Raw genomic sequence first — 27,508 nt, forward strand, 5'->3', positions numbered from 1 at the left:
TGCAGCAGGGAAAGGTGATAATGACTGGCTGTTATTTGGATGAAACGCTGGAACGATCTGAACTGAGGTGGACAGGCTGAGCTGGAGACAAATATGGAGAACTGGTTAAAACAGGGACTTCGGCTTCAGACCTGGAGTTGGGCCCCAGCTCCGTCACACACGTGCTGTGTGGTCTCTTACTTAGCCACTCTGAACCTCAGTCTCCTCATCTGTAAAATGAAGTTGCAACTTTATAAGATTGAGGATCACATGAGGTGAAGCATATCACAGTGTCTGACATACGGTCAGCAGTGATAAATGTCAACTACTTCCATCTGAGAGCCATAAGATAGAAAAAATAAACTTATGTTTGCTCAATAAAAGAAGTTTTCTTCATATCAAATCACTAATGAAAGTTTTAAAATAAAGGTGGTAAATCAGACCCTGAGGATCTGTCTTTGATCACAAGTACCATACATTTTTCATGCTACTGCTGTTCTTCAGAATTACTGTTCTCATTTTGAGGATCCAATCTTCTCAAGTGGATCAGACAGAGTAGCAACAATGCCTCTGTTCCTCTGTGCCTCAAGTTTTTCTCCTTGGCCTTTTCTAGGCTTTTGCTTCAAGAACTGGCACATACATTCTATGTTGCATCGCAGTAGAAAAACCTTACAAAGATCAGGGAATTACTGAGTGTCAGGACATTGGGCAGCAGTCAACCTGGTGTCTGCATGTTAGAATTCTGAAACTTTGAAAAACAGTTGCCAAACTTTTGTGAAAGATTTATGAAAAATCTAGGCAAAATAGAACTTTTAAGCAATGTCTAAATGACACTGTAGTTTTAATATGAGCATCCTTAAACTAAATGTCACATTTTAAAATTGTAAATGACAGAAAACTGAAATCAGTTTGCCTTATAAGACAAAGGAGGCTTCCCTGGTGGCGCAGTGGTTGAGAATCTGCCTGCCAATGCAGGGGACACGGGTTCGAGCCCTGATCTGGGAAGATCCCACATGCCACGGAGCAACTGGGCCCGTGAGCCACAATTACTGAGCCTGCGCGTCTGGAGCCTGTGCTCCGCAACAAGAGAGGCCGCGATGGTGAGAGGCCTGCGCACCGCGATGAAGAGTGGTCCCCACTTGCCGCAACTAGAGAAAGCCCTCGCACAGAAACGAAGACTCAACACAGTCATAAAAATAAATAAATAAATAAATAAAAGAACGTGAATTTCTAAAAAAAAAAAAAAAAAGACAAAGGGAGTTTATTGATATGGTGGTAACTGGAAATCTAGAGGTGTTGACTTCAGGTGAGGTTTGATCCAGCAGCTCAACAGATGCCACCTAGGGCCAGGTTTCTCTCCTCCCCACTCTGCCTTCTATGGTGTTGGTTTTATCCTCAACCTCCATGAGGTGGCCACAAAGGCAGCTCCAAGGTCTCCCTTAATGGAAAAATGGTTACAGCAGCTCCAAAAGTCACATTCTCATACCATACTATCCAGAGTAAAAAGGATAGTCTGTTCTCCCAGAATTGCTAAAAGAAAAAGAAGGTTTATTTTTCCCCAAAGTCTCAGCAAATATCTTCCTGTGGCTCACTGGCTCTGATTGGGTTAGTGCCAATCCAGGTGAGTTGCGGGCACAAGCAGGTGTGCCACTGGTTTAAGATTATGGGGCCCACTCCTGGAACTTAGTTTCAATCTGACCCAAGCCAAACTTTCTCTGGAAATTCGAGCGTCTGTTGCCAGGCTGGGATGATAAATGCTGGGCAGCAAATAGCCAATGTGCACTATACTGCATTTTTAAGAGGGAGCACCAGATTTGTGCTTACAGATTTGTATACTAAAAGCAAAGGCAAGGGAAATACCTATTTCTCACCTGACTTTCCCTGTTGATAGATCACAATAACCAGGAAGGATTTTAGCACTTGGCAGTTTTGTACCTTGGTTCTGTCCTGGAAGGGGGAGGTGGGGGGCAGTGGCGTGTGTGACATTTACAAATAAGTAACCAAAGACCAAGGTCAAATGAATGGAGGGCCTAATTAGTTCCCTAAACAAAGAAATATGTCTGGTGCCTTCCTGGCCCTGTTCTCCTCTGAGGGTGCTATTGGCTCCAGCCCAGAGGGCTCTGCATTCTTTGGTTTCTGTTCATGTTACTGAGATCATCTGATCTTAAATGACATTGCCCTCTGACTAACGCTAATATACATATATTTTTAAAGTTTAGATGAATCATGTGTACCTTAAAGAGAAAACGGAATTTAAGCCTTGGAGTGAAATAGGGTGCTTAGTCTGCTGTGACCAAAGAGGACTGGAAATGACAGGAAATTGGGAAGGGGCCAGGGGTGAGGAGTGGTCCAGCCACAGCAGCCCAAAGACTCAGCCTCAGCTGCTGTACTTCTCCCCTCTCAGCCCATGTGGTGACACTCTGAGTGCACCCTGGGCTTCCAGCCCAGAAAACAGAAGCGAGGATAAGTGGTTTCTATAACGTAATGGGGCTAAATGAATGGTTTCTAACTCCAACTTTCAATTACAGTTTAGAAAATGTTTTAGTAATAGAATTGAAGGTAACAAGAGATCAGCTGGAAGAAAGATGTGGAATCAGATTTTCCAGTGTTCCAAATAGCTCTAGGAGAGGGGCTATTCATTTAGTCAACAAATATTTTTGTTATCCAGCAAATATTTATCCAAGGCCCACTCTGGGCAGGTCCTGGGTTACAGCGGTGAACATGACCCTGTCCACATGGGGTTTATGGTCTAGCCCAGAGGAGATAAACAATAACCAAGTGACTGTGCAATTCCACTGAGGGTAAGGGCCAGGCATGAAACATACAGGCACATTTATACACAGTTAAGAAAGTCTTAGATGAATTTTGTGGATTAAATGGGTAGAGAAACTCCCAGTATAGAACACCTTAAAATGCTGCATAAAATATAAAAACCTTAGTCTTTTTTGTCCATTCTGTTCAGTTATTATTTACATATAATGAAATTCACTGATTTTAATTGTACCATTCAGTGAATATCGACAAATGTATAAAGTCACGTAACCAGCACCACAACCACGATACAGTACATTTCCATCACCCCACAAAGTCCCCTGTGCCCCCTTATTGTCAGTCCTTTCCCCTCCCCCTCACCCCTGGCAACCACTGATCTATTTCCAATTACTATAGTTTTGCCTATTCTAGAACGTCATATAAATTAAGTCATACAGCATGTAGTTTCTGTGTTTGTTGGAGGAGGTCATCAAGAGGACATGACCAATAGTTGACCCAAGAGCTGGGCAATTGGAGGCTCCTTACCTCCTCCCCTGTCCTTGGAATGTGAGCTTTGCCTGCCTTCCTTGTGCTAGAAGCCGCCCAAGGACGCAGCCTGGAGATGGTGATGTGGTGCTGAGGCCATTGGGACAGTATACAGGACTAAACTAAGTTAAGGCCTCTAACATAAATTTTTAAGATTCTGGCAGGCAGGTGTGAAGATTGACTCATCTTGCAGCTGCCCCAGACAAGCCTTGTAAATAAGTTCCCTTGGATATTAAACCTGCCACCTACCAATATGAAGTGGTCTGCCTCTTTCTTCTGTCTCTTCCTGCCCTCTGTGTATGGGAGCCAGTTTCAGGTTTCAGAATAAAGTAGACCAACAGTATTCGAATTCTTCCACTGAGCGCCATGCTTTGGCGATTTCTCCATGCTGTTGTGCATGGCAGGAGTCTGCTCCTTTCCTGTTGATGAGTGGTGTTCCACTGAATGGATATACCACAATCTGTTTTATTAATTCACCAGTTGATGGATATTTGAGTTCTTTCTGGTTTTTTGCTATAATGAATAAGTGGATATAAATATTTACCTATAAGTCTTTGGGTACACATATATTTTCACTTCTCTTGGGTAAATACCTAGGAATGGAATGGCTGGCTCATATGGTATGGTAAGCAGAATTCTGAGAAAGACTCCCAATGACCCTCACCCTTGCCTAATTCCCTCCCCTTTGAGTGTCAGTGGGACACATGAATATGATGAGCTATCGCCCCCATGATTATGTTACCTTACATGGCAAAGGGAGATTAGCTGGGTGGGCATAATCTAATCATGTGAGCCTTTAAAAAACTTTTAGACAAAAAAGAAAGTCAGAGAGATGTGAAGCACAGGGGAGATTCAATGTATCCTCACTGACTTGAAGACAGAGGGGACCCCTAAGAAGGAATATGGACAGTCTTAAGAGAGAAGACCTCACCTGACAGCCAGCAAGGAAATGGGGACCTCAGTCCTGCAACCACAAGGAACTGCATTCTGCCAACACCCTCACTGAGCTTGGAAGTGGATTTCATCCTAGAGCTTCCAGAAGAGGACTCAGTCTGGCTAACACCCTGACTTCAGTCTTGTGACACCATGAGCAGACAACCCAGCCACACTGTCCCAGACTTCTGAACTTCATAGCTATGAGACAAAAACCAAATGTAGTTTTAAGCCACTAAATTTGTGGTTTTGTTATAGCAATAGAAAACGAACACATATATGTATGTTTAACTTCATAAGAAACTGCTAAATTGATTCCCAAAGTGGTTATACCATTTTATTTTTTTATTTTTTATTTTTTATTTTTTTTAATGTCTGAAACATTTATATTAACATATTTCCATACATATTTCCATACAAATACAAATATAAGATTTTTAGAAATTTCATGTAATGTCTGAAACATTTATATTAACATATTTCCATACAAATAACCCAATGAAAGTTTAGTATTAGTTGTTTTGTTTGTTTTTTTATACTGCAGGTTCTTATTAGGCATCAGTTTTATACACATCAGTGTATACATGTCAATCCCAATCGCCCAATTCAGCACACCACCATCCCCACCCCACCGCAGTTTTCCCCCCTTGGTGTCCATATGTCCATTCTCTACATCTGTGTCTCAACTTCTGCCCTGCAAACTGGCTCATCTGTACCATTTTTCTAGGTTCCGCATACATGCATTAATATACGATATTTGTTTTTCTCTTTCTGACTTACTTCACTCTGTATGACAGTCTCTAGATCCATCCACGTCTCAACAAATGACTCAATTTCGTTCCTTTTTATGGCTGAGTAATATTCCATTGTATATATGTACCACATCTTCTTTATCCATTCGTCTGTTGATGGGCATTTAGGTTGCTTCCATGACCTGGCTATTGTAAATAGTGCTGCAATGAACATTCGGGTGCATGTGTCTTTTTGAATTACGGTTTTCTCTGGGTATATGCCCAGTAGTGGGATTGCTGGGTCATATGGTAATTCTATTTTTAGTTTTTTAAGGAACCTCCATATTGTTCTCCATAGTGGCTGTATCAATTTACATTCCCACCAACAGTGCAAGAGGGTTCCCTTTTCACCACACCCTCTCCAGCATTTGTTGTTTGTAGATTTTCTGATGATGCCCATGCTAACAGGAGTGAGGTGATACCTCATTGTAGTTTTGATTTGCATTTCTCTAATAATTAGTGATGTTGAGCATCTTTTCATGTGCTTCGTGGCCATCTGTATGTCTTCTTTGGAGAAATGTCTATTTAGGTCTTCTGCCCATTTTTGGATTGGGGTGTTTGTTTCTTTGATATTGAGCTGAATGAGCTGTTTATATATTTTGGAGATTAATCCTTTGTCCGTTGATTCATTTGCAAATATTTTCTCCCATTCTGAGAGTTGTCTTTTCGTCTTGTTTATGGTTTCCTTTGCTGTGCAAAAGCTTTGAAGTTTCATTAGGTCCCACTTGTTTATTTTTGTTTTTATTTCCATTACTCTAGGAGGTGGATCAAAAAAGATCTTGCTGTGATTTATGTCAAAGAGTGTTCTTCCTATGTTTTCCTCTAAGAGTTTTATAGTGTCCAGTCTTATATTTAGGTCTCGAATCCATTTTGAGTTTATTTTTGTGTATGGTGTTAGGGAGTATTCTAATTTCATTCTTTTACATGTAGCTGTCCAGTTTTCCCAGCACCACTTATTGAAGAGACTGTCTTTTCTCCATTGTATATCTTTGCCTCCTTTGTCATAGATTAGTTGACCATAGGTGCGTGGGTTAATGTCTGGGCTTTCTATCTTGTTCCATTGATCTATGTTTCTGTTTTTGTGCCAGTACCATATTGTCTTGATTACTGTAGCTTTGTAGTATAGTCTGAAGTCAGGGAGTCTGATTCCTCCAGCTCCATTTTTTTGCCTCAAGACTGCTTTGCCTATTCGGGGTCTTTTGTGTCTCCATACAAATTTTAAGATGATTTGTTCTAGCTCCGTAAAAAATGCCATTGGTAATTTGATAGGGATTGCATTGAATCTGTAGATTGCTTTGGGTAGTATACTCATTTTCACAATGTTGATTCTTCCAATCCAAGAACATGGTATATCTCTCCATCTGTTGGTATCATCTTTAATTTCTTTCATCAGTGTCTTATAGTTTTCTGCATACAGGTCTTTTGTCTCCCTAGGTAGGTTTATTCCTAGGTATTTTATTCTTTTTGTTGCAATGGTAAATGGGAGTGTTTCCATAATTTCTCTTTCAGATTTTTCATCATTAGTGTATAGGAATGCAAGAGATTTCTGTGCATTAATTTTGTATCCTGCAACTTTACCATATTCATTAATTAGCTCTAGCAGTTTTCTGGTGGCAGTTTTAGGATTCTCTATGTATAGTATCATGTCATCCGCAAACAGTGCCAGTTTTACTTCTTCTTTTCCAATTTGTATTCCTTTTATTTCTTTTTCTTCTCTGATTGCCGTGGCTAGGACTTCCAAAACTATGTTGAATAATAGTGGTGAGAGTGGACATCCTTGTCTCGTTCCTGATCTTAGAGGAAATGCTTTCAGTTTTTCACCATTGAGAATGATGTTTGCTGTGGGTTTGTCATATATGGCCTTTATTATGTTGAGGTAGCTTCCCTCTATGCCCACTTTCTGGAGAGTTTTTATCAGAAATGGGTGTTGAATTTTGTCAAAAGCTTTTTCTGCATCTATTGAGATGATCATATGGTTTTTATTCTTCAATTTGTTAATATGGTGTATCACATTGATTGATTTGCGTATATTGAAGAATCCTTGCATCCCTGGGATAAATCCCACTTGATCGTGGTGTATGATCCTTTTAATGTGTTGTTGGATTCTGTTTGCTAGTATTTTGTTGAGGATTTTTGCATCTATATTCATCAGTGATATTGGTCTGTAATTTTCTTTTTTTGTAGTGTCTTTGTCTGGTTTTGGTATCAGGGTGATGGTGGCCTCATAGAATGAGTTTGGGAGTGTTCCTTCCTCTGCAATTTTTTGGAAGAGTTTGAGAAGGATGGGTGTTAGCTCTTCTCTAAATGTTTGATAGAATTCACCTGTGAAGCCGTCTGGTCCTGGACTTTTGTTTGTTGGAAGATTTTTAATCACAGTTTCAATTTCATTACTTGTGATTGGTCTGTTCATATTTTCTATTTCTTCCTGGTTCAGTCTTGGAAGGTTATACCTTTCTAAGAATTTGTCCATTTCTTCCAGGTTGTCCATTTTATTGGCATAAAGTTGCTTGTAGTAGTCTCTTAGGATGCTTTGTATTTCTGCAGTGTCTGTTGTAACTTCTCCTTTTTCATTTCTGATTTTATTGATTTGAGTCCTCTCCCTCTTTTTCTTGATGAGTCTGGCTAATGGCTTATCAATTTTGTTTATCTTCTCAAAGAACCAACTTTTAGTTTTATTGATCTTTGCTATTGTTTTCTTTGTTTCTATTTCATTTATTTCTGCTCTGATCTTTATGATTTCTTTCCTTCTGCTAACTTTGGGTTTTGTTTGTTCTTCTTTCTCTAGTTTCTTTAAGTGTAAGGTTAGATTGTTTACTTGAGCTTTTTCTTGTTTCTTTAGGTAGGCTTGTATAGCTATAAACTTCCCTCTTAGAACTGCTTTTGCTGCATCCCATAGGTTTTGGGTCGTCGTGTTTTCATTGTCATTTGTCTCTAGGTATTTTTTGATTTCCTCTTTGATTTCTTCAGTGATCTCTTGGTTATTTAGTAACGTATTGTTTAGCCTCCATGTGTTTGTCCTTTTTACGTTTTTTTCCCTGTAATTCATTTCTAATCTCATAGCGTTGTGGTCAGAAAAGATGCTTGATATGATTTCAATTTTCTTAAATTTACTGAGGCTTGATTTGTGACCCAAGATGTGATCTATCTTGGAGAATGTTCCGTGCGCACTTGAGAAGAACGTGTAATCTGCTGTTTTTGGATGGAATGTCCGATATATATCAATTAAATCTATCTGGTCTATTGTGTCATTTAAAGCTTCTGTTTCCTTATTTATTTTCATTTTGGATGATCTGTCCATTGGTGTAAGTGAGGTGTTAAAGTCCCCCACTATTATTGTGTTACTGTCGATTTCCTCTTTTATAGCTGTTAGCAGTTGCCTTATGTATTGAGGTGCTCCTATGTTGGGTGCATATATATTTATAATTGTTATATCTTCTTCTTGGATTGATCCCTGGATCATTAGGTAGTGTCCTTCCTTGTCTCTTGTAACATTCTTTATTTTAAAGTCTATTTTATCTGATATGAGTATAGCTACTCCAGCTTTCTTTTGATTTCCATTTGCATGGAATATCTTTTTCCATCCCCTCACTTTCAGTCTGTATGTGTCCCTAGGTCTAAAGTGGGTCTCTTGTAGACAGCATATATATGGGTCTTGTTTTTGTATCCATTCAGCCAGTCTATGTCTTTTGGTTGGGGCATTTAATCCATTCACGTTTAAGGTAATAATCGATATGTATGTTCCTATGACCATTTTCTTAATTGTTTTGGGTTTGTTTTTGTAGGTCCTTTTCTTCTCTTGTGTTTCCCACTTAGAGAAGTTCCTTTAGCATTTGTTGTAGAGCTGGTTTGGTGGTGCTGAATTCTCTTAGCTTTTGCTTGTCTGTAAAGCTTTTGATTTCTCCATCAAATCTAAATGAGATCCTTGCCGGGTAGAGTAATCTTGGTTGTAGGTTCTTCCCTTTCATCACTTTAAGTATATCATGCCACTCCCTTCTGGCTTGCAGAGTTTCTGCTGAGAAATCAGCTGTTAACCTTATGGGAGTTCCCTTGTATGTTATTTGTCGTTTTTCCCTTGCTGCTTTCAATAATTTTTCTTTGTCTTTAATTTTTGCCACTTTGATTACTATGTGTCTCGGCGTGTTTCTCCTTGGGTTTATCCTGTATGGGACTCTCTGCGCTTCCTGGACTTGGGTGGCTATTTCCTTTCCCATGTTAGGGAAGTTTTCGACTATAATCTCTTCAAATATTTTCTCTGGTCCTTTCTCTCTCTCTTCTCCTTCTGGGACCCCTATAATGCGAATGTTGTTGCGTTTAATGTTGTCCCAGAGGTCTCTTAGGCTGTCTTCATTTCTTTTCATTCTTTTTTCTTTAGTCTGTTCCGCAGCAGTGAATTCCATCATTCTGTCTTCCAGGTCACTTATCCGTTCTTCTGCCTCAGTTATTCTGCTATTGATTCCTTCTAGTGTAGTTTTCATTTCAGTTATTGTATTGGTCATCTCTGTTTGTTTGTTCTTTAATTCTTCTAGATCTTTGTTAATCATTTCTTGCATCTTCTCAATCTTTGCCTCCATTCTTATTCCAAGGTCCTGGATCATCTTCACTATCATTATTCTGAATTCTTTTTCTGGAAGGTTGCCTATCTCCACTTCATTTAGTTGTTTTTCTGGGGTTTTATCTTGTTCCTTCATCTGGGACATAGCCCTCTGCCTTTTCATCTTCTCTATCTTTCTGTAACTGTGGTTTTTGGTCCACAGGCTGCAGGATTATAGTTTTTCTTGCTTCTGTTGTCTGCCCTCTGGTGGTTGCGGCTATCTAAGAGGCTTGATGGGAGGCTCTGGTGGTGGGTAGAGCTGACTGTTGCTGTGGCGGTCAGAGCTCAGTAAAACCTTAATCCACTTGACTGTTGATGGGTGGGGCTGGGTTCCCTCCCTGTTGCTGTGGCGGTCAGAGCTCAGTAAAACCTTAATCCACTTGACTGTTGATGGGTGGGGCTGGGTTCCCTCCCTGTTGGCTGTTTTGCCTGAGGCAATCCAACACTGGAGCCTACCCGTGCTCTTTGGTGGGGTTAATGGCAGACTCTGGGAGGGCTCACGCCAAGGAGAACTTCCCAGAACCTCTGCTGCCAGTGTCCTTATCCCCACGGTGAAACAGAGCCACCACTCGCCTCTGCAGGAGACCCCCCAACACCAGCAGGTAGGTCTGGTTCAGTCTCCCCCAGGCTCACTGCTCCTTCCCCTGGGTCCTGATGCACACATTACTTTGTGTGTGCCCTCCAAGAGTGGGATCTCTGTTTCCCCCAGTCCCGTCAAAGTCCTGCAATCCAATTCCCACTAGCCTTCAAAGTCTGATTCTCTAGGAATTCCTCCTCCCGTTGCCTGACCCCCAGGTTGGGAAGCCTGACGTGGGGCTCAGAACCTTTACTTCAGTGGGTGGACTTCTGTGGTATAAGTGTTCGCCAGTCTGTGAGTCACCCACCCAGCAGTTATGGGGTTTGATTTTACTCTGATTGCGCCCCTCCTACCATCTCACTGTGGCTTCTCCTCTGTCCTTGGACGTGGGGTATCCTCCTTGGTGAAGTCCAGGGTCTTCCTGTCAATGATTGTCCAGCAGCCAGTTGTGATTCTGGTGCTCTCGCAAGAGGGAGTGACAGCACGTCCTTCTACTCCGCCATCTTGGTTAATCTCTCGGTTATACCATTTTAAATGCCCATCAGCAACATCTGAGGTTTGCAGTAGCTCCATGTTCTTGGCAATACTTGATACCGTCAGTCTTTCTCATCTTTTAGCCATTCTTGTGTAGTGGTATTTCATTGTGGTATTTCATAATTTGCATCTCCCTGATGTTCTTATTTGTTATCTATATATCTTCATCAGTGAAATGTCTGTCCAAATCTTTTGCCTATTTAAAAAAATTGAATCGTTTGTCTTACTCTTTCAAAGCACTGCGGAGCTGGTGGTAAAGTAAAGGGAAAGCAAAACTATGAAAAAGCTTGATTGTAGAGGGGAAAGCAGGCTTTTGCTGAGAGGGATGAAGGAGAGGGGGCACTGGCCAACCCCAGAGTCTCAGTTTGAATGAGCCACATCCAGGAGGCAGGAGATAAAAAGCAGTGGGCTTGAGCAGGGTGGGAGGCCAGAACCCCTGAAAAACAGCACAATGGTTATACCAGAGCACAACCTGCCTGCATAAGGAAATGTTACCTACCTCAGTCCTGGCACTGGGAAGAAAACTCTGCCCAAAGTACTTCCAATTCTAGGCTTCCACTCACAAGTGTTTGAGCCTGAAATTTACATCTCCTACATGGACCTGAAAACTTTAAACATAAAATTTATTTTAAAGTGGTCCCATGTTGGTAGTGTTCCCACCTCCCCAGCCCATCTACCTGGGCATTTCACTTTAACACAGGACTCAAAGAGGTCCAACTGATAGAGTTCAAAGGTATGTGAATTCACAATAAATAAATAAGGAATTGAGAGTCTTGTGAGCCAATAAACTGTAAAGGCTATGAATACTGGATGATTGGGCATAGAATATTAAATAAGTGTGTTTAATATTTTTAAAGAGATAAGATAATGGAATAAGAGCATAACAAAGAACAAAACATTCAAAGTTGACAGATATCCTAGAAAAAAGTGAAAATTACATGACAGCTATTCATCATTAGCAACAGTGAAGCCAGGAGACAGTGGAATATCTTCAAAGTGCTGATTGAAAATAACCATGAACCTAAAATGATATGTCAAGTGAAACCATATTTCAAGAACAAAATCAAAAGAAAGACATTATCAAACCAAAACTGGGAGATTTCAGTAACAAAAAACCTCACTATGAATGTTCTTAGGGATGTACTTTAAGGAAAAGGAGAGTAATCCCAGAGGAAGTTCTGAGATGCAAAAAGGAATGATGGGAAATATAGGTAAAAACTGTGGACAACTGTAAACAACATTGCATATATGAAACAATAATTTCTAATTGAAGTTTCAAAAATATTCAGTGTAGAATTAAAATCCTGGGAAAAATAGCCTAAAAATTGGGATTCATGTATTTGCTATAATGAACACAGTGCCAGGCCCTGTGCTGAGGCCTTATATTACTTAATCCTCCCAACCACCTTATGAGGAAGGTGTTATTCTTAGCCAAGTTTTTCAAATGAGAAAGCACACATAGCCAGGAAGTGTCGGCTGGGACTTAAGCCAAGGCTATTTGATTCTGAGCCTCCTCTTTCAAGCAGCCTACCGCACTGCTCTCACTGGTAATATTTGTTGTGGAAATCATAGGCAAGTGTAGAGGAATATAGGCAAGTGATATAGGCAAGTGTAAAGCCAAGAATTCCCCTGTATCATCATTGTCATATGTACAGGTACACACACAAATAACTTTGAAAAAATTGGGTTCATAACTATCTACTGTTTTGAATCTCAGTTAATATTACCTATGAATACGATATTTTAAATATAACCGTTTTCCTCTTAATTATTTTTTGGAGCGATATTTTTAAATGGTTCATTGCTTAGTATTTTTTAACTTCTTTACCCCTATTCTTCTGTCTTCTACAGCATTCACTGTTAAATTTTGTTAGACGTGAAGATAATCTTCTTGATACTTTTATTTTCTCAAACTTGAAATGTAATAAGAGAGAGAGGTGGATGACTATTCTACTGCTGGCTATACTTTTTTGTTTTAGAGATCTTCATTTGCACATAAACATCACATCACATGATTCCAAAATTATGTGCTTCAAAGCAGATTCAGGATACAGCATGTGGATTTTCAAAACATGTAAATTAGATGGCTCTTCTTGATGAAAGTCTTTGCTTTATGACAAAAATTTCCTGTATGTTTTCTTTCACAGAAACTGTTTTCTTAAAATACAGAAATATCACTTCCTTTATGAAAATTAGGTGCATGTGGAACTTAACAGAAATGCATTTATGACTTTTAAAGAGATGAGTTTGTGTATACACACACACACACACACACACATACATACAAATATATGTATTTCAGTCTCAACCCAGAGGTTAATTAAAATCATCATATTATTATAATGTGTATAGTAAAATCTCCTCAATTCAAATATGCCATTGATTTTAAACTTTCAATAACTCAGATACGAAACATAAAATTTAGAGTAAGGACAAACCAATATGGGGTATGTGTGTACTTGTCTGCAATCCTATTGTGCCTTGCACAAAGCACATTAACTTGTTTCATTTTACTTTTGAATACCGACTTGTTTGACGAGTATAAAATGCCCATACCCAGAAGTAACGAGATGGCATACAAACATTGAGCCTTTTTAACATATATGGATAGCCTCATCCATCCTTCTCCTTTTCCCACCCAAACCATCACATGAGTGTAATTTTGTAGCCGTGTGTTTTCCGTGGCCTGATAGTGCACAGTCAAATATTATTGACACGAGGTCTCCCCTCGGCTTCACACATCTCTGTGGGCCTCTCCTCACTTCTACCGGGAACTAGCTAGTGCTCCGTCTGTGCAAAATAACTTTTATATAGTATCTTAAGCAGAATAGAGAAAAGTAAATATGCTGAAGAGAATGACGGAATTTGTTCTAAAACCAAGTGTAAATTCGTTTAGTGGAGGGAGAAGGGGGGGGACATATGCGGTCCCCCGGGCCTGCGATGTCCACTATCCCCACCCACAAGCAGGCTCCCGCGGCTCCGCCTCCATTCCCAAATATCACTCACTGCCCTCCTGTTTCTGCCCTCCCACCCTCGAGAATCTCTCTGAATCTGTGATTTAAAGCAGGCATCCATTGCCATCCTTCCTGGACCGCCTAATGCTAGGTCGCAGTTGTCGGGGCAACAGCGTGTCCGAAGGGAGGACTGGCTCTCCGGAGTTTCCACGGAAACCACTCCCCGCAGAAGCAGGTGCGGCGGGCGCAGCGGGTGGCGCTGGGAGGAACCCTCGGGGCGGGGCGGGGCCCCTAGCGCCCTGTACGGGTTATATATGTACTATATTTTATCAAGCACTACCTTTGGTGGGATATTTCACATGCAAAACAGAACCACTAATTCCTTCCGGCTTGATAAAAACCCAGTGGCTCTCGAGGCGCTGCCCGCGCTTTGGAGATGATCCAGGTCGAGGAGGAGCTGCGAAGGAGCCCCCCCCACCCCCAAACAGTAAGGTTCTGCTGGCCAGTGTCCTCTGGAGAGGCTGCAGCATTCGTGTGCGCGACAAAACGTGAGCGAAACCCAGTTTGATGAGCTTCTTGCGCTTTGCATAGTGCCAGGATATTCCACCAGTGCCCAGAAAATCAAGTATTAAGAGGTTTGAGGTTTGCTGCGTTCCTCTAAGTCCCCTTTACATTTGAGACGCAGGTTGGGTTAACTGGGAAGGCACTCGCCTCTTGCTTTGTTTCACAAGTATCGCTGGGAAGAGTATCAGTTTTATGCTCAGAGCGACTAGGAAAGAACTGAGGTTTCTGGAGAATTCCTAGGTCAAGGCTGGAGTTTGAACCTTTTCCCGGTCCGTGCCTGCGCAGTTATTCCAGCTGCGGCATCGCTAGGGATGAGGCAGGGTGACTGCGGTCGAACATGAGCTCCTTGGTCCCCAGCCTGTTATCTTTGTGTCTCTTTTTGGGGGGAGGGGCTGTCTGACACAGTTATTAAACCTGGCAGCTGCGCTGGCGGCACCGAGGCGCATTTTGAGTGAGCTTGCAGAAAATGAGGGGCTTTCAGCGGGGCGCCAGCTTGTCACTTCTCGCTGCCTGAAAGGCGGCTCTCAGAGCGCTTTCTCTGGCTTCTGTTAGTGGCCGCGGGGAGTGCGCGCACTTCACGAAAACACTTGGAAACGTGAGTATCTGTGGCTCCGCACTGCTTGCAGGCGGCTCGGCTCCTAGGGCTTCCAGCCTAGTGGCGGGGACGCAAAGGCAGCGGGAGCAGAGGCCGGCCCGCGGGGGATCGGGCTGCGGGAGGGCCTGGCGACGCGCCTCGCCACGCCTTGTCTGTAGGTGGTGCGCGCTGGCGCGACAAGGAGGCGACAACCGGGGTGGCTGCGAGAGGAGGCTGGAGCGCCCGGTTTCTAGCGCACGCCTTGGGATCTGGTCCTGTGCTTTGGGGACGGATGCACAAAGAAAAGACCTCGGGCCTAGGCAGCCGGGGTAGACAGTCCTGTTCAGCCCCCAGTACCTCGGGTCCTTTTTGAGAAAGGGGAGAAGCTGCATTTTACGGTTGGCTCGAAACAATGAGATTAGGCCTCCCGCCCGGGAGGACCCTTGTGCAATGGCAGTGACCACCGCGGCCAGGCCTGCGGGGACCCAGGAGTGGAGGCACCTCCGAGAGCATCGCGCGCCACAGGGTCGCGTCTCCCGACGGCGGCCCGTCCGGATTCTTTTGCGATTTAAGAGACTCTTGGGCCTCAGGTCCCAAACCCCGAGCTCGCTCCTTCCCTTCGCCTCCTCTCACACTGTGTTCTAACAGGGCAGATATTTTATGAACACCATGCGTAAATAATTCCCTTTTCTCCCCGAAGTATGAGTGTGAAGGGGTGTGCTTTTTCTTACTATTGGTTGCTAGAGGGAATCTTGAAGTTCAGCTTCGGTTTTATATGTATTTCTGGACAAGATTTCCAACATTCCAGAGCTGGCATCATGCCAGGGTGGCTTGGTGGTTTGTATATTTCCTAAAGAACCTTGGCTTTCCCCTAGGGGTTCCAAGGAGCGTTTAACAGCGTCAGTTGGCTCCGGAATATCATGTTCAATATTTCGTGTGCGTTTCCATGTCGATCTGGTTCAGGCCCGAATGTGTGATACCGAGACATAGTATCGAAAGCCTCACTTCTGCCACCTCTGAGGCTGGATTTCTTGCTGTGCTGTCTGATATCCAGCGTCAGGTAAGGTTCACCTTGCCCAGGGGGCCGGCCAGAGCCAGGACTCCTCCGATGTTGTGTGTGTGGGCAGTCAGCTGTGGGGTGGGGAAGCCTTTCCAGGCCTCAGTTTCCTGATCTATAAAATGAGCACAACAAAATAATAGAGAGATGCTGGTCTTCCAATCCCGTCTCCCGCTAAGCAGCTTTTCTGTTATAACCTGATAGTTGAGGATTATGTTAATGAAAACAAAAAGGAAAGAAAGGAGAAGCCTACAAAATGGAAAAAAAAAAAATTAAATAACCCTAAGAAAAGCAGTTATCAAATTAGCTTGGAAATTCCCTAAAAACAGACTAGCCTGTTGGGAGGAAATTAATGTATAAGTAAAGAAGTAAAACTGTCATGGACATGAATATGGTCTATTTATTTATTTATTTATTTATTTTTGGCCACGCCATGCCTTGAGGGATCTCAGTTCCCTGACCAGGGACTGAACCCCAGCCATAGCAGTGAAAGCCCGGAATCCTAACCAGCAGGCCACCAGGAAGCTCCCCATATGGCCTCTTTAATTTTACATTATCAGGTTGTGGCCCTTGAGGAAGTTTGATGTCCCTCTAACAGGGAAACGAGGGTTGATATTCAGTGCTTTATTTGCCCCCAAACTTGGTTTTCCATCCTGGAGTGTGGTGTCTCAGGTTTTTGCAAATGAGTTCCTTGTTAACAAAAACCAGATGATAATTAAGTTTAAAAAAAAAAAAAAAGGCATTGTGAAAAGAAATTAATGTGATTCTGAGGTGTTAAGTATGATATGATAGAACCAGGAATAAATGCCCCTACTGAATTTTACTCTAGTAAAATAATGGTTAGGGTATTATTTCTAATTTTGTCCATTGAACTTTAAAAAGATTGTGGAGACACTGGAGGAGGGGTTCAGAATGGAGCAACCAAAATAACAATGTAGCAGAAAGAGGAGAAGCTTTCAAAAAAATTTTTTTTTTTTAAATCCTGAGGCTGGGTGAGGTTCTGAAAAGAATGGAATAAGAGATAACCAGGTTTCGATAGACTAGAATGAACTTCTAAAATGGTGAAATAATAAAATGAGGCATTGAGGAGCTTCCAAAAGAGAATAATTTACCACCTGCCCTTCATGGTCTAGCCCCAGCCCTCCATAAACCTGGCTGCCTGTTCGCATCATGTAGGGACTTTAGAACTCTTCTAAGGCCCAGGTCCCTCCCTAGGCCCAGATTCTGCCTTCACTGGTCTCAACATGGGTGTGGAATTTTGTCAGAGCTTCCTAGGTGAAACATTAGGTAGGGAAACATTGGTCATGCCTAAGAGGGCAAAGTCCATGGCTGCGGGGGGGCCAACAGGGAGCATAAATGCCGGAGGAGGGCCAGGGGCTGCTGGGGCTTAAGGAGGGAAGGCAGCTATGTTCCACACGGGGATGTCAGCCAGCTTTGCCAGATCTTCCGCTTTATCAAGGATTTCTGGAAATCCAGTTATCTATTTATTGATATGAAATCTTCAGATCTTTAAGGGTTGCAACTAATTAAGAGTAAAACATTTAAAAGTAAACTGTGCTTGGCAAACAAAACACATCCCACAGGCCAGATTAGGCAACCTCAGCCACAGACTTGTGCCTTCTCTTCAGGGGAGGAGCAGGGGCTGGAATAGGGCCTATCCCAGGGCCTCTTCTAGTCTGAGTTCTGTTGTTTTGCTTTGTTTTGTTATTTGTTTTAGTAAATTTATTTTATCTATTTATTCTTTTTTATTCTTTTTTAAGTTGAAATATAGTTGATTTACAATGATGTGTTAGTTTCAGGTGTATAGCGAAGTGATTCAGTTATACATATATGTGTATATATGTATCTATTTCAGATTCTTTTCCCTTATAGGTTATTATAAGGTATTGAGTATAGTTCCCTGTGCTATACAGTAGGGCCTTGTTGGTTATCTATTTTATATATAGTAGTGTGTATATGTTAATCCCCAACTCCTAATTTATCCCTCCTCCCCTTCCCCCTTTGGTAACCATAAGTTTGTTTTCTGTCTGTGGATCTATTTCTGTTTTATACATAAGTTCGTTTGTATCATTTTTTTTAAGGTTCCACATATAAGTGGTATCATGTGATATTTGTCTTTGTCTGACTTACTTCACTTAGTCTGATCATCTCTATGTCTATCCATGTTGCTGCAAATGGCAATATTTCATTCTTTTTCATGGCTGAGTAATATTCCATTGTATATATGTACCACATCTTCCTTATCCATTCATCTGTTGATGGACACTTAGGTTGCTTCCACATCTTGGCTATTGTAAATAGTGCTGTTATGAACATTGGGGTGCATGTATCTTTTCGAATTATAGTTTTCTCTAGGTATATGCCCAGGAGTGGGATTGCTGGATCATATGCAAGCTCTATTTTTAGTTTTTTAAGGAACTTCCACACTGTTCTCCATAATGGCTGCACCAATTTACTTTCCCACCGACAGTATAGGAGGGTCTTCTTTTTCTCCACACCCTCTCCAGCATTTATTATTTGTAGACTTTGATAGATCTCTCTCGATTATTTGAATGAAGAAATATTCCCTGTTCCCTAAGCTTCCCCTGACTGTAAGTTAAAGGTGCTGGCCCTGGGGATTGGGATAGTGCCCACAGGCCCCCGAGGTAAGAAGTAACCAGCATGCCCCCTGCCCAACATCTACCACTCAGAGTTTCTGGCTCCCTCTGCTGATCGCGGAGATAAGGCGAGTGAGGATTGGAGGCTTGATCCGTTCTATGGGAGGCCTGGGAACTGTCCTGAAGCTGCCTTCTGCTATCACTTGGGTTGCGGGGAGGGAATGGGTACCATAAATTGTCCATGCATATAAGCAGTACTGATGTTGAAATGTGATTTCAAAAGTTCCCAGTTCACACATCTTTTAAATTTCCCTCAAGCCTTCCCTAAGCTGCACAAGCAACGGAAGAAGGTGTGTCTCCACGAGCAAAGAGGAGGCATTCAACACCACTTTCCACAGATAAGAACTTAGCCAGAAGTAGAAAAACCCAGAGGACCTTAAAATGCGACTTGGCTGGATTCTCCCTGCCTTTTCCCTCTGGTTTAGGGCTGCTGTTATTTTGTTCGGATGTGGGGTCAGGTGAAGTAACAGGAAGGCAGAACACCTGCCTCTCTCTGGCTGTTCCTCCCACTGTAACGCTGAGACCAGGGTGGTACCTCCCTCCCCAGACACGAGGCAGCCTTGCGGGCTGACACACAGACCTGGGTGTGCACAGTGGCAGCGATTCAGCACAGAGGAGCTGACCACTTACCCCAGGGCAACGAGCAGATGCCAGCTTTGTTCAAAACAGCTTTGTCAAGTAAGGCGGCACGGTACGTAAATGAAAAAAGCACTCTTTAGCAGCTGCCATTTTTGCTTCCCATAGGCTCTGGGTAGGCAGGCAAAACCAGAGTAATTGAACAGATGCCTGGCTCCCCTCTACAGGCTATGAAAAACCTCCCAAAGCCATGGCCATGCTGTCTTCAGTCCTTTTGCCAGCCCCTCGGTTCTCCAGTCAAAAAAGCAGTACCCGTGATCAAGGATTTCACTATCAAGGAGAAAGGAAGGAGAGTTTTGAAGTTAGAATGTGGAAACAGCCCTGAGAAGGGGGAAGGAAATAGGATCCAGGTGTTTGGTTGGATTCTGGATGCCAAACCCCAGAAATTAGTTTCTTGGAGGGGGCAGAAGCCACATCAGCCCTAATGTTGAGCTGCCAAGGCCTTAGGCTGCGGCAGGATGCTCTACTCTGGTATAATCTTCCTCTCTCCTAATGACTGCATGAAAAAAAGTGGTTGATTCTCCCATGGGAATCCTAGATGAACACATTCTACCCCATCAGCCTTTGCCACTGACCGGGGACCAGCTTCGGAGGACCTGGATGTAAGGTGGGGCGCTGTGAGGTCCCTTTGAGGCTCTGACTCACTTCACACCACCGTGCAGCCTCAGGACTGTGGCTCAGGAGTGGGCCGTATACAAGACTGCTCCCACTCGTGCTCCTTTTAGTCCTGGGACCAACCTTCAGAGTGTTCTTTGGAATCAGCTTCCCTTTATGTCTGTCCTTCTTCCGGCCATAGCCCAGGCTGACTGTTAAATATACCAATTGCCTGCCCTCCAATGCCTGGAACAGCAAGTTCCGTCCATTTCTGGCTTGATAATGACAGGTTGCCTGTGGAGCATGCTGGCCCGTGAGCTGTCTACCAGGGTTACGCATGCAGCTTCTAGTTTCTCTTGAGGTAGTTTACCCGGTTGCCTTTCCATTCTATAAACTTCCTGTTGGCTCTTTTTAGTAAATTACTCTTAACAGAAGATCTCTTTATGTGTGTCCAGGGACAGAGAGAAAAGGTAAAACTCCATTCCACTTTTTTGAATTTCTTCATGATGGTGGTAGAAAAATTGATTAAGGGGAAATTTGATACTGTTGGCTAAAATGCAACTATATATTCATGACTATTCAGTTCATCTCTGTCCTGCATGATCAAATATTCTTGTTATATGAGATTAATAAGCATATTAGAAAAGTTCAGTTATGCAGTGATATGAACTATAAAGGGTTTAAAAAAACAATTCCATTGGAAAGTTTATTTTAAAGTAGATTATTCTCATCACCATATAGTGGTAAGCCAAAAAGTAAATTATCCTAATGTGTAGTTATATATAGTGGGTAACCAAAATGCAGAAAATTTTATTTTTTAAGTTTTATTGAAGTATAGTTGATTTACAATGTTGTGTTAATTTCTGCTGTACAGCAAAGTGATTCAGTTACACATATATATTCTTTTTCATACTCTTTTCCATTATGGTTTATCACAGGATATTGAATATAGTTCCCTGTGCTATACAATAGGATCTTGTTGTTTATCCATCCTACATATACTAGTTTGCATCTGTTCACCCCAAACTCCCAATCCTTCCCTCCCCCGCCCCCCACCTTGGCAACTGCAAGTCTGTTCTCTGTGTCTGTGAGTCTGTTTCTGTTTCATAGATAAGTTCATTTGTGTCCTATTTTAGATTCCACATGTAAGTGATATCATGTGGTATTTGTCTTTCTCTTTCTGACTTACTTAGTATGATAATCTCTAGGTCCCTCCATGTTGCCAAAATGCAGAAAATTTTAAATTAAATCTATGAAATAGTTACCCTGTTTCTCCCACTAAGTATGAAAAAAGAAGGAAGCATATGACCATTTTAAAAACTAGCTCTTGCCATCATGTTTAGAAGAAAGATTTACACACACAAAAACAGATAAAGAGTATAATAAAGAAAGTGTTAGGTGGAGTGCTGGACTGACTAATCAAATGTGGGAGCAAGTGACACAGACAGTCTGTTCTATGCCAAAGCCAGAAAGGGGGACATTGATGCTTGCGGGTATAATCAGGTACTCTGTGGTGGCTCCAGGGCTTTGAGGAATGGTCTAGAACTGGAAAGGTAAGCAGAGAAGGTGGAGGTATTTTTCACCTAAAGGCAGACAGCTTAAGCAGTGGCTCAAAAGTCATGGATTTGGGAACTTACTTTTTTTTTTTAAATTGAAGTATAGTTGCTGTACAATACTATATAAGTTACAGGTATCCAATATAGTGATTCACAATTTTTAAGGGTTATACTCCACTTATAATTATTAAAAAATATTGGCTATATTCCCCACATTGTACAATACATCCGTGTAGCTTATTTTATACATGATAGTTTATGCCTCTTAATCCCCTACCTCTGTCTTGCCCCTCCCTTCTTCCCTCTCCCCACTGGTAACCACTAGTTTGTTCTCTATTTCTGTGTGTTTCCTTTTTGTTATATTCACTAGTTTGTTGTATTTTTTAGATTCCACATATAAGTGATATCATACACTATTTCTCTTTCTCTATCTGACTAATTTCACTCAGCATGATGTCCTCCAAGTCCATCCATGTTGCTGCAAGTGGCAAAATGTCATTCTTTTTTATGGTAGAGTAGTATTCCATTGTATATAAATACCACGTCTTCTTTATCCATTCCTCTGTTGATGGACACTTAGATTGCTTTCATGTCTTGACTATTGTAAATAGTGCTGCTATGAACATTGGGGTGAGTGTATCTTTTCGAGTTAGTGTTTTTGTTTTTTCTGGATATATACCCAGGAGTGGAAAAACATATATATATATGTTTTTAGTTTTTTGAGAAACCTCCATACTGTTTTCCACAGTGGCTGCACCAATCTACATTCCCACCAACAGTGTATGAAGGTTCCCTTTTCTCCACATCCTCACCAACATTTGTTGTGTGGGTTCCTTTTTTTTTTTTTTTTAAGGAAAATAGTTTATAATCATTGGAAGGAGGAGAGTTCTTTCTTTCTTTTGATGAAGGTCATTCTGACAGGTGTGAGGTGATATCTCATTGTAGTTTTGATTTGCATTTCCCTGATGATTAGCGATGTTGAGCATCTTTTCATGTTGGCAGCTCACTTTTGATGGTTAACGGAGAGAAAGAAAACAGGCCTTCTCTCTGGAGGCAGATGATCGGTATTTGTATCCCAAAGGTGTGTGACCTTGACCAATTTGCATAACACACATAGATGAGTTTCCTCATCAATGAGTGGGGACGACCATTTCATTATTTTAAGGAATAAAAGGAATTGATGTAAAGGGTTCAGCATGGTTCATGGCACCCAGATGATTAACCTGTCATGAGTATTGTTAACAAGAAAGACATATGGTAAGACTCTACCCAACTTCAATATCCTCAAAGAATGAGGAATTTGAACTTGTTCTTAAGACAATATGGCACCATCGTAGAATCTTTAGGAAAAGGAAAATGTCTTGTACCACTCATAAAAAAGCTCACTAAATTTTTACAAATTCCTTTATGACCATTTGAATCTCTGCTTGGATTTTTTTTCTCTTCTTTTTTGTGTTTGTAATTCAAACTTTGATACTTGGACAGATTAACCAGAATTTAAATACACTCCTCTGAATCTGTGAGAAGACTGCCACTCAAGATGGTTTGTCAGGAAACTGTGTGATCTGTGGTCAGTATTGTATTGGCCTCCAGCCTTCCTGGAGAACTAATAGTAGCTCTGAGTTTAATGATGTGATAAACTCTAACTGCCAGTTACTTCTTTGACAGATGAACCTTGTGAAAATTCACTACTCAAAAATTTTTATTAAATATATAGGATTGCCTCATTTCCACTAGCATATTATTCTTCTTGGACTTTTCGCCACAACCCTTTATTTTTAGCTCTTTTAAGTAAAAGTTACAACTTTACTATGCTTTTGGTTTGGCAATGAGCAATATGTTTCCATTGTTATATCTCTATTTTACAACTTTCCAGAATTGTTTGGTGTTATTTTTAGAATATGAGTCAGTTGCAGTCTTCACACTGTGGTTTTGAGAGTGTTTTTATAACCCTTCTGAGCGAAATGTTTCTCTGAAATTTTTCTCCCTACTCCTCCCCTCCCTCCTTTCCTTAATTCCTTTGAGTTTGTCTTTATTAAACATAATCTTGAAGCGGAGTAAACTTGGTTATCTGACTCTCCCCCCTCACCAAGTTCCTAAGCATAAGCATTTCTGAGATAATCCAGCAAAAATCACTGATCTCATTAGTTTCCCCAAAGGAAAACAAATCAGTCTTGTGAGGTAGTATCAGGATTTTTAGAAGATGATTATTTTCCAGGCTTCATTTTTAAAGGGGGGCGAGGAGGGCTGGGGGCCAGCTCTGTGCCTCACAAACAGTAAAGCCTTCCATTTTCTGTTCTTTCATTCACATTTATGTTTCCCTAGGAGGGAGAGAGAGACCAGGCATGGTCTTCTTGCCAATGTGAATTAACTCTTCATTGGCCAGATTCTTTGGACATCCACTTACCACCCATCCTCTAGTTTTCTGAGTAACAAAGATCTTGTTTTACTTGGAACTAACGTAGGTCCTTTGTTCAAAAAGCTCAACACAAAATTTTGAAATGAGAACCGTAATCCTTCCTTTATAAAGAAATGCTTTGCAAGCTAATGTTTATAACCAACCCTACTGCTTTTACAAGCACAGAGATGGATCAAAGGTCCACCAACTCTCCGTGGATTCGCATGTGTGCTATATAGCAGACACTGTCCTTGTCACTGTGCAGCTGGGATCCCATTGAGTCCTAACAGGAATCCTGTGAGAAGGTACTGTTGTCCTCATTTTACAAGGTCCGAGAGGCTGGATCAGTTGTCCAAGGTCACCAGCTACTAAGAAGCAGGCCCAGGAGTCTGCCTCAAACCTGTCTGACTTTAAAGCCATAGCTCTTTCCAGTACACTCTACTCTACTCTCATACAGTATGAGACATAGCAGAATCCTTTGGAATAGTCTGTTCCCCAGTTTGGGTTTCATTAGAGTTCTCTAATGAGTGAATGGTTCACGCTCAAAGAATTCTCACAGACAAGACCAGTACTAGTTTTCTTTGAATCATGTAGTTCTCATAAACCAACCAGTACAAGGCAGGTCCAGCAAATTTCCTGGATGATTGACTATTGGCCAGTATTTCAAGGTGGGAAACTGTGTCTAAGACCCACTCAGAAGTGTAGTAAGGGTAGCTGCGTGGACCACCAGCAGGTGAATGCACTGTGTCCTCAGCAGCTGGCCTATTAGGGTATGGAAAGTTGTAGCTTTTCACTAGAACCTTCCATCCACTGGAAAAAAACAGATAAGGCAAGACTGGAAAAGCCAAGTACTTAAGCAAATTTGATCAGGCTCTAATCATGAGTAAGCCTGATGAAGCCTCAAGCTCCTAAATGAAATTCATGTGTAAATTCTCTCTTGCCAACTTACTCTTAGGAGAAACTATTTGTTGTCATCATTACTGTCAAACTTCTAAGTTTCCAAAGGTAAGGACCTTCGTTTTAACTCTTTATTCTGGCACTTAGCTTGTTGCTTGGCACACAGTATATGTTAAATAAACATTTGTTTGAATGAGTGTATTAGCCAGGGTTATCCAGAGAAACACAACCAATAGGATATTGATTGATTGACTGATTAGAATTGGCTAATGTGATTTTGGAGGTTGGTAAGTCCAATCTGTAGGGAGGACAGCAGGCTGGAGATGCAGGGAGAGCCAATGTTTCAGGTAAAAGCCATCAGGCAGGAAGAGTCAATATTGCAGATGAAGTCCAAAGGCAGTCTGCTGGTTATTTTGCTCTTACTTGGGAGAAGGTCCGTCTTTTTGTTCTATTTAGTCCTTCAACTGATTAGATGAGGCCCACCCACATTATGGAGGGCAATCTGCTTTACTCTACCAATTAAAATGTTAATCTCATCCAAAAACACAGTTGCAGAAACACCCAGAATAATGTTTGACTAGATATCTGGGCACCCTGTGGCCCAACCAAGTTGACACATAAAATTAACCATCACAATGAGTGAGTGAGTAAATGAGAAGCAGCAGTTTCTGGACTGCAGCAGAGCAAGTGGGATGTCAGGGGTTGGTCTCTTATTGCAGGCTTCAGTTAAAATGACATCTTGCTAATAAAAAGGACTCTTCTTCCTCGTGGGGCAGCACCAACAGACTACAGAGTTTGAAACCATGATGCCCAAGATTCTGGGAGAATCTTCCTTTGGCCACTTGTGCCCAAGTGATCAGTAAACACTGGATCAAGTGAATTAAAGGGGTTGACACATGTATCATGCTCTCTGGAACTGAGGGGTAAGATTTTTTTTGGCATCAGAATCCTAAAAACATGTAAGAACCTAGCTTTTCCAAGACGTAATGGAAAAATTAACCTTTATACAATGTATACATGTATACAAGTATACATAGCCATATTCAAGACTACTTTCTTTAGTTGCTTTTTAATGCAGTTAGGTGGTTACTGAAGATTTCTGAAATTTGTAGATTATTGATTCTCTAAAATCATAACTCATGTCATGTACTCTGGGATCAGTTTTCTAGATTTACATGTTAAAAATGTGCTGCGACGTAAAGAAACTTAGGAAACATGTCCCTTCTTTGAGATTTAAGTAGTATTTATTTTTGTTATTCTCATACAAATTTATTTTCTACTGTACCTTTTTAGACAAAAAGTGTTTTGGGGGGAAAAATGTTTTATTAAAGACATTAACATTTTGCTCACTCAGGGTTGACACCTGCATAAATTCCTGCTGTAGCCAGTTTTCTTTTACCTCACCTAGTTTACCTCTACAATTGTTCTCATAGTCTAATGTTGCTTTGACTTTTTATTTATATAAATACATGCACTTCATTTTAAAAATAAAATGGTATTGTTAAAAGCTTATACCTAAATACAGCAGGCTCTTATCTGTTACCCCATCCCCCAGTTCTCCTTCCTAAAAACAACCCCTTTGAACAGTCTTAACCATTTTTCATTGGCTGTTTCATGTTTCTAAAAATTATCCTCTTTCTGCTATTTCTTTTTAATTATTTCTTTTCTTTATTCAAAAAGGTAGTATATCAACATAGTTCAAAATTCAAAAGAAAAAAGGGTAAAAATAATGAAAAGTTTCCTTTTAACCCTGGTCCCCAGACTCTCTAATTTCCTCTCTGGAGGCAACCAATATCACCCACCCCTCATATATTTTTCCTGAGATTTCCTTACATATACATACACTACTGTTTACTTATCAATTTTGGGTATTATCTGTTGACTCTCAGTCACAGGAGATGAGAATTTAGCTTTCTCTCTTATACTCTGTTTCCTCACTTCCTTCCCCACAACTCAGTTATAGTACAAGTCTTGATTAAATCATTATTTACATTATGACTATATAAATGTTGTCACTGCTGAGCAATGTAGTTTGTATACTGCATTTTATTTTACCCAGAGCTAATAAACACTTCATTTTTTCATTAGATTTTCTATGGGCCAATTGTTAATATTTTTTTCAACTGTCCTAGCAGATGTGTCACATGGCCTCGTTCTCCAGTTTGGACTGTTTTTTTGTTTTGTTTTTTTCTCTACTCCCAGTGAGCTGTTGTTTGGAGACTTGCTTTTGTCTATTCTTCTGTGTTGGATTCTCTTTTCTTGGACCCCAGTGTCTTTTTCTTTCTTGATTTAATTCTGTTTTTCTGAAATACATCCTCCAGTAGCTTTTTAAAGAAAGGGTACATACAGGTAAATTTTGAGTCCTTGTATATCTGAAAATGTCTTTATTCTACCCACACACTTCATAGTTTGGCTGGGTATAGAATCTCTAGATGAAAATAGTTTTTCCTAGAATTTTAAAGGCGCATGTACTCGCCTCTGGTCTCCATTATTGCTACTGGGAAGTCCTTTGCCATTCATTCCCTTTCTCCATCTCCTTCAGTGTTTTTTCTCCCTATATATTCTGCTATTTCACAGCTATTTGCCATGATTTGAGTGTTTTTTCATTAACTATTCTGATCACTTGGCCCTTTTTAATACAGAAACTCATGCTTTTCATTTCTGGGAAAATGTACTTTATTTTCACTTTACTGATTCCTTCCCTTTTATTTCCTCGTGTTTTCTCTTCTGGAACTCTGGTTAGCTGAACAACACACCGCTTGAACTGATCTAATTTTCTTATCTTTCATGCCATTGAGATCTTTTGGTTTCAAATTTTTAATTTCTAAGGTGTCATTCTTGTTTTTTAATTTTTAAAAAATATCTTGTCATTTCATGGATGCAGTATCTTCTTTTTTGGCTCCAAAGATATTAAACACA

At 41.1% G+C, this 27,508-nt stretch overlaps 1 protein-coding gene across 1 annotated transcript in view; it reads left to right on the plus strand.

Annotated features, from left to right (window-relative positions):
- Window positions 1-14,128: 14,128 nt before the first annotated feature.
- The window catches only part of TRIM2 (tripartite motif containing 2), a 260,093-nt gene continuing 246,713 nt past the window's right edge, over window positions 14,129-27,508 (plus strand). The window contains exon 1 of the mRNA XM_059922630.1: window positions 14,129-14,143. The gene's annotated coding sequence lies outside the window, so the exon portion shown is untranslated. The remainder of the gene's footprint in view (window positions 14,144-27,508) is intronic.

Source organism: Balaenoptera ricei, chromosome 5 (assembly GCF_028023285.1).
Source record: "Balaenoptera ricei isolate mBalRic1 chromosome 5, mBalRic1.hap2, whole genome shotgun sequence".
Taxonomy (NCBI): Eukaryota; Metazoa; Chordata; class Mammalia; order Artiodactyla; family Balaenopteridae; genus Balaenoptera; species Balaenoptera ricei.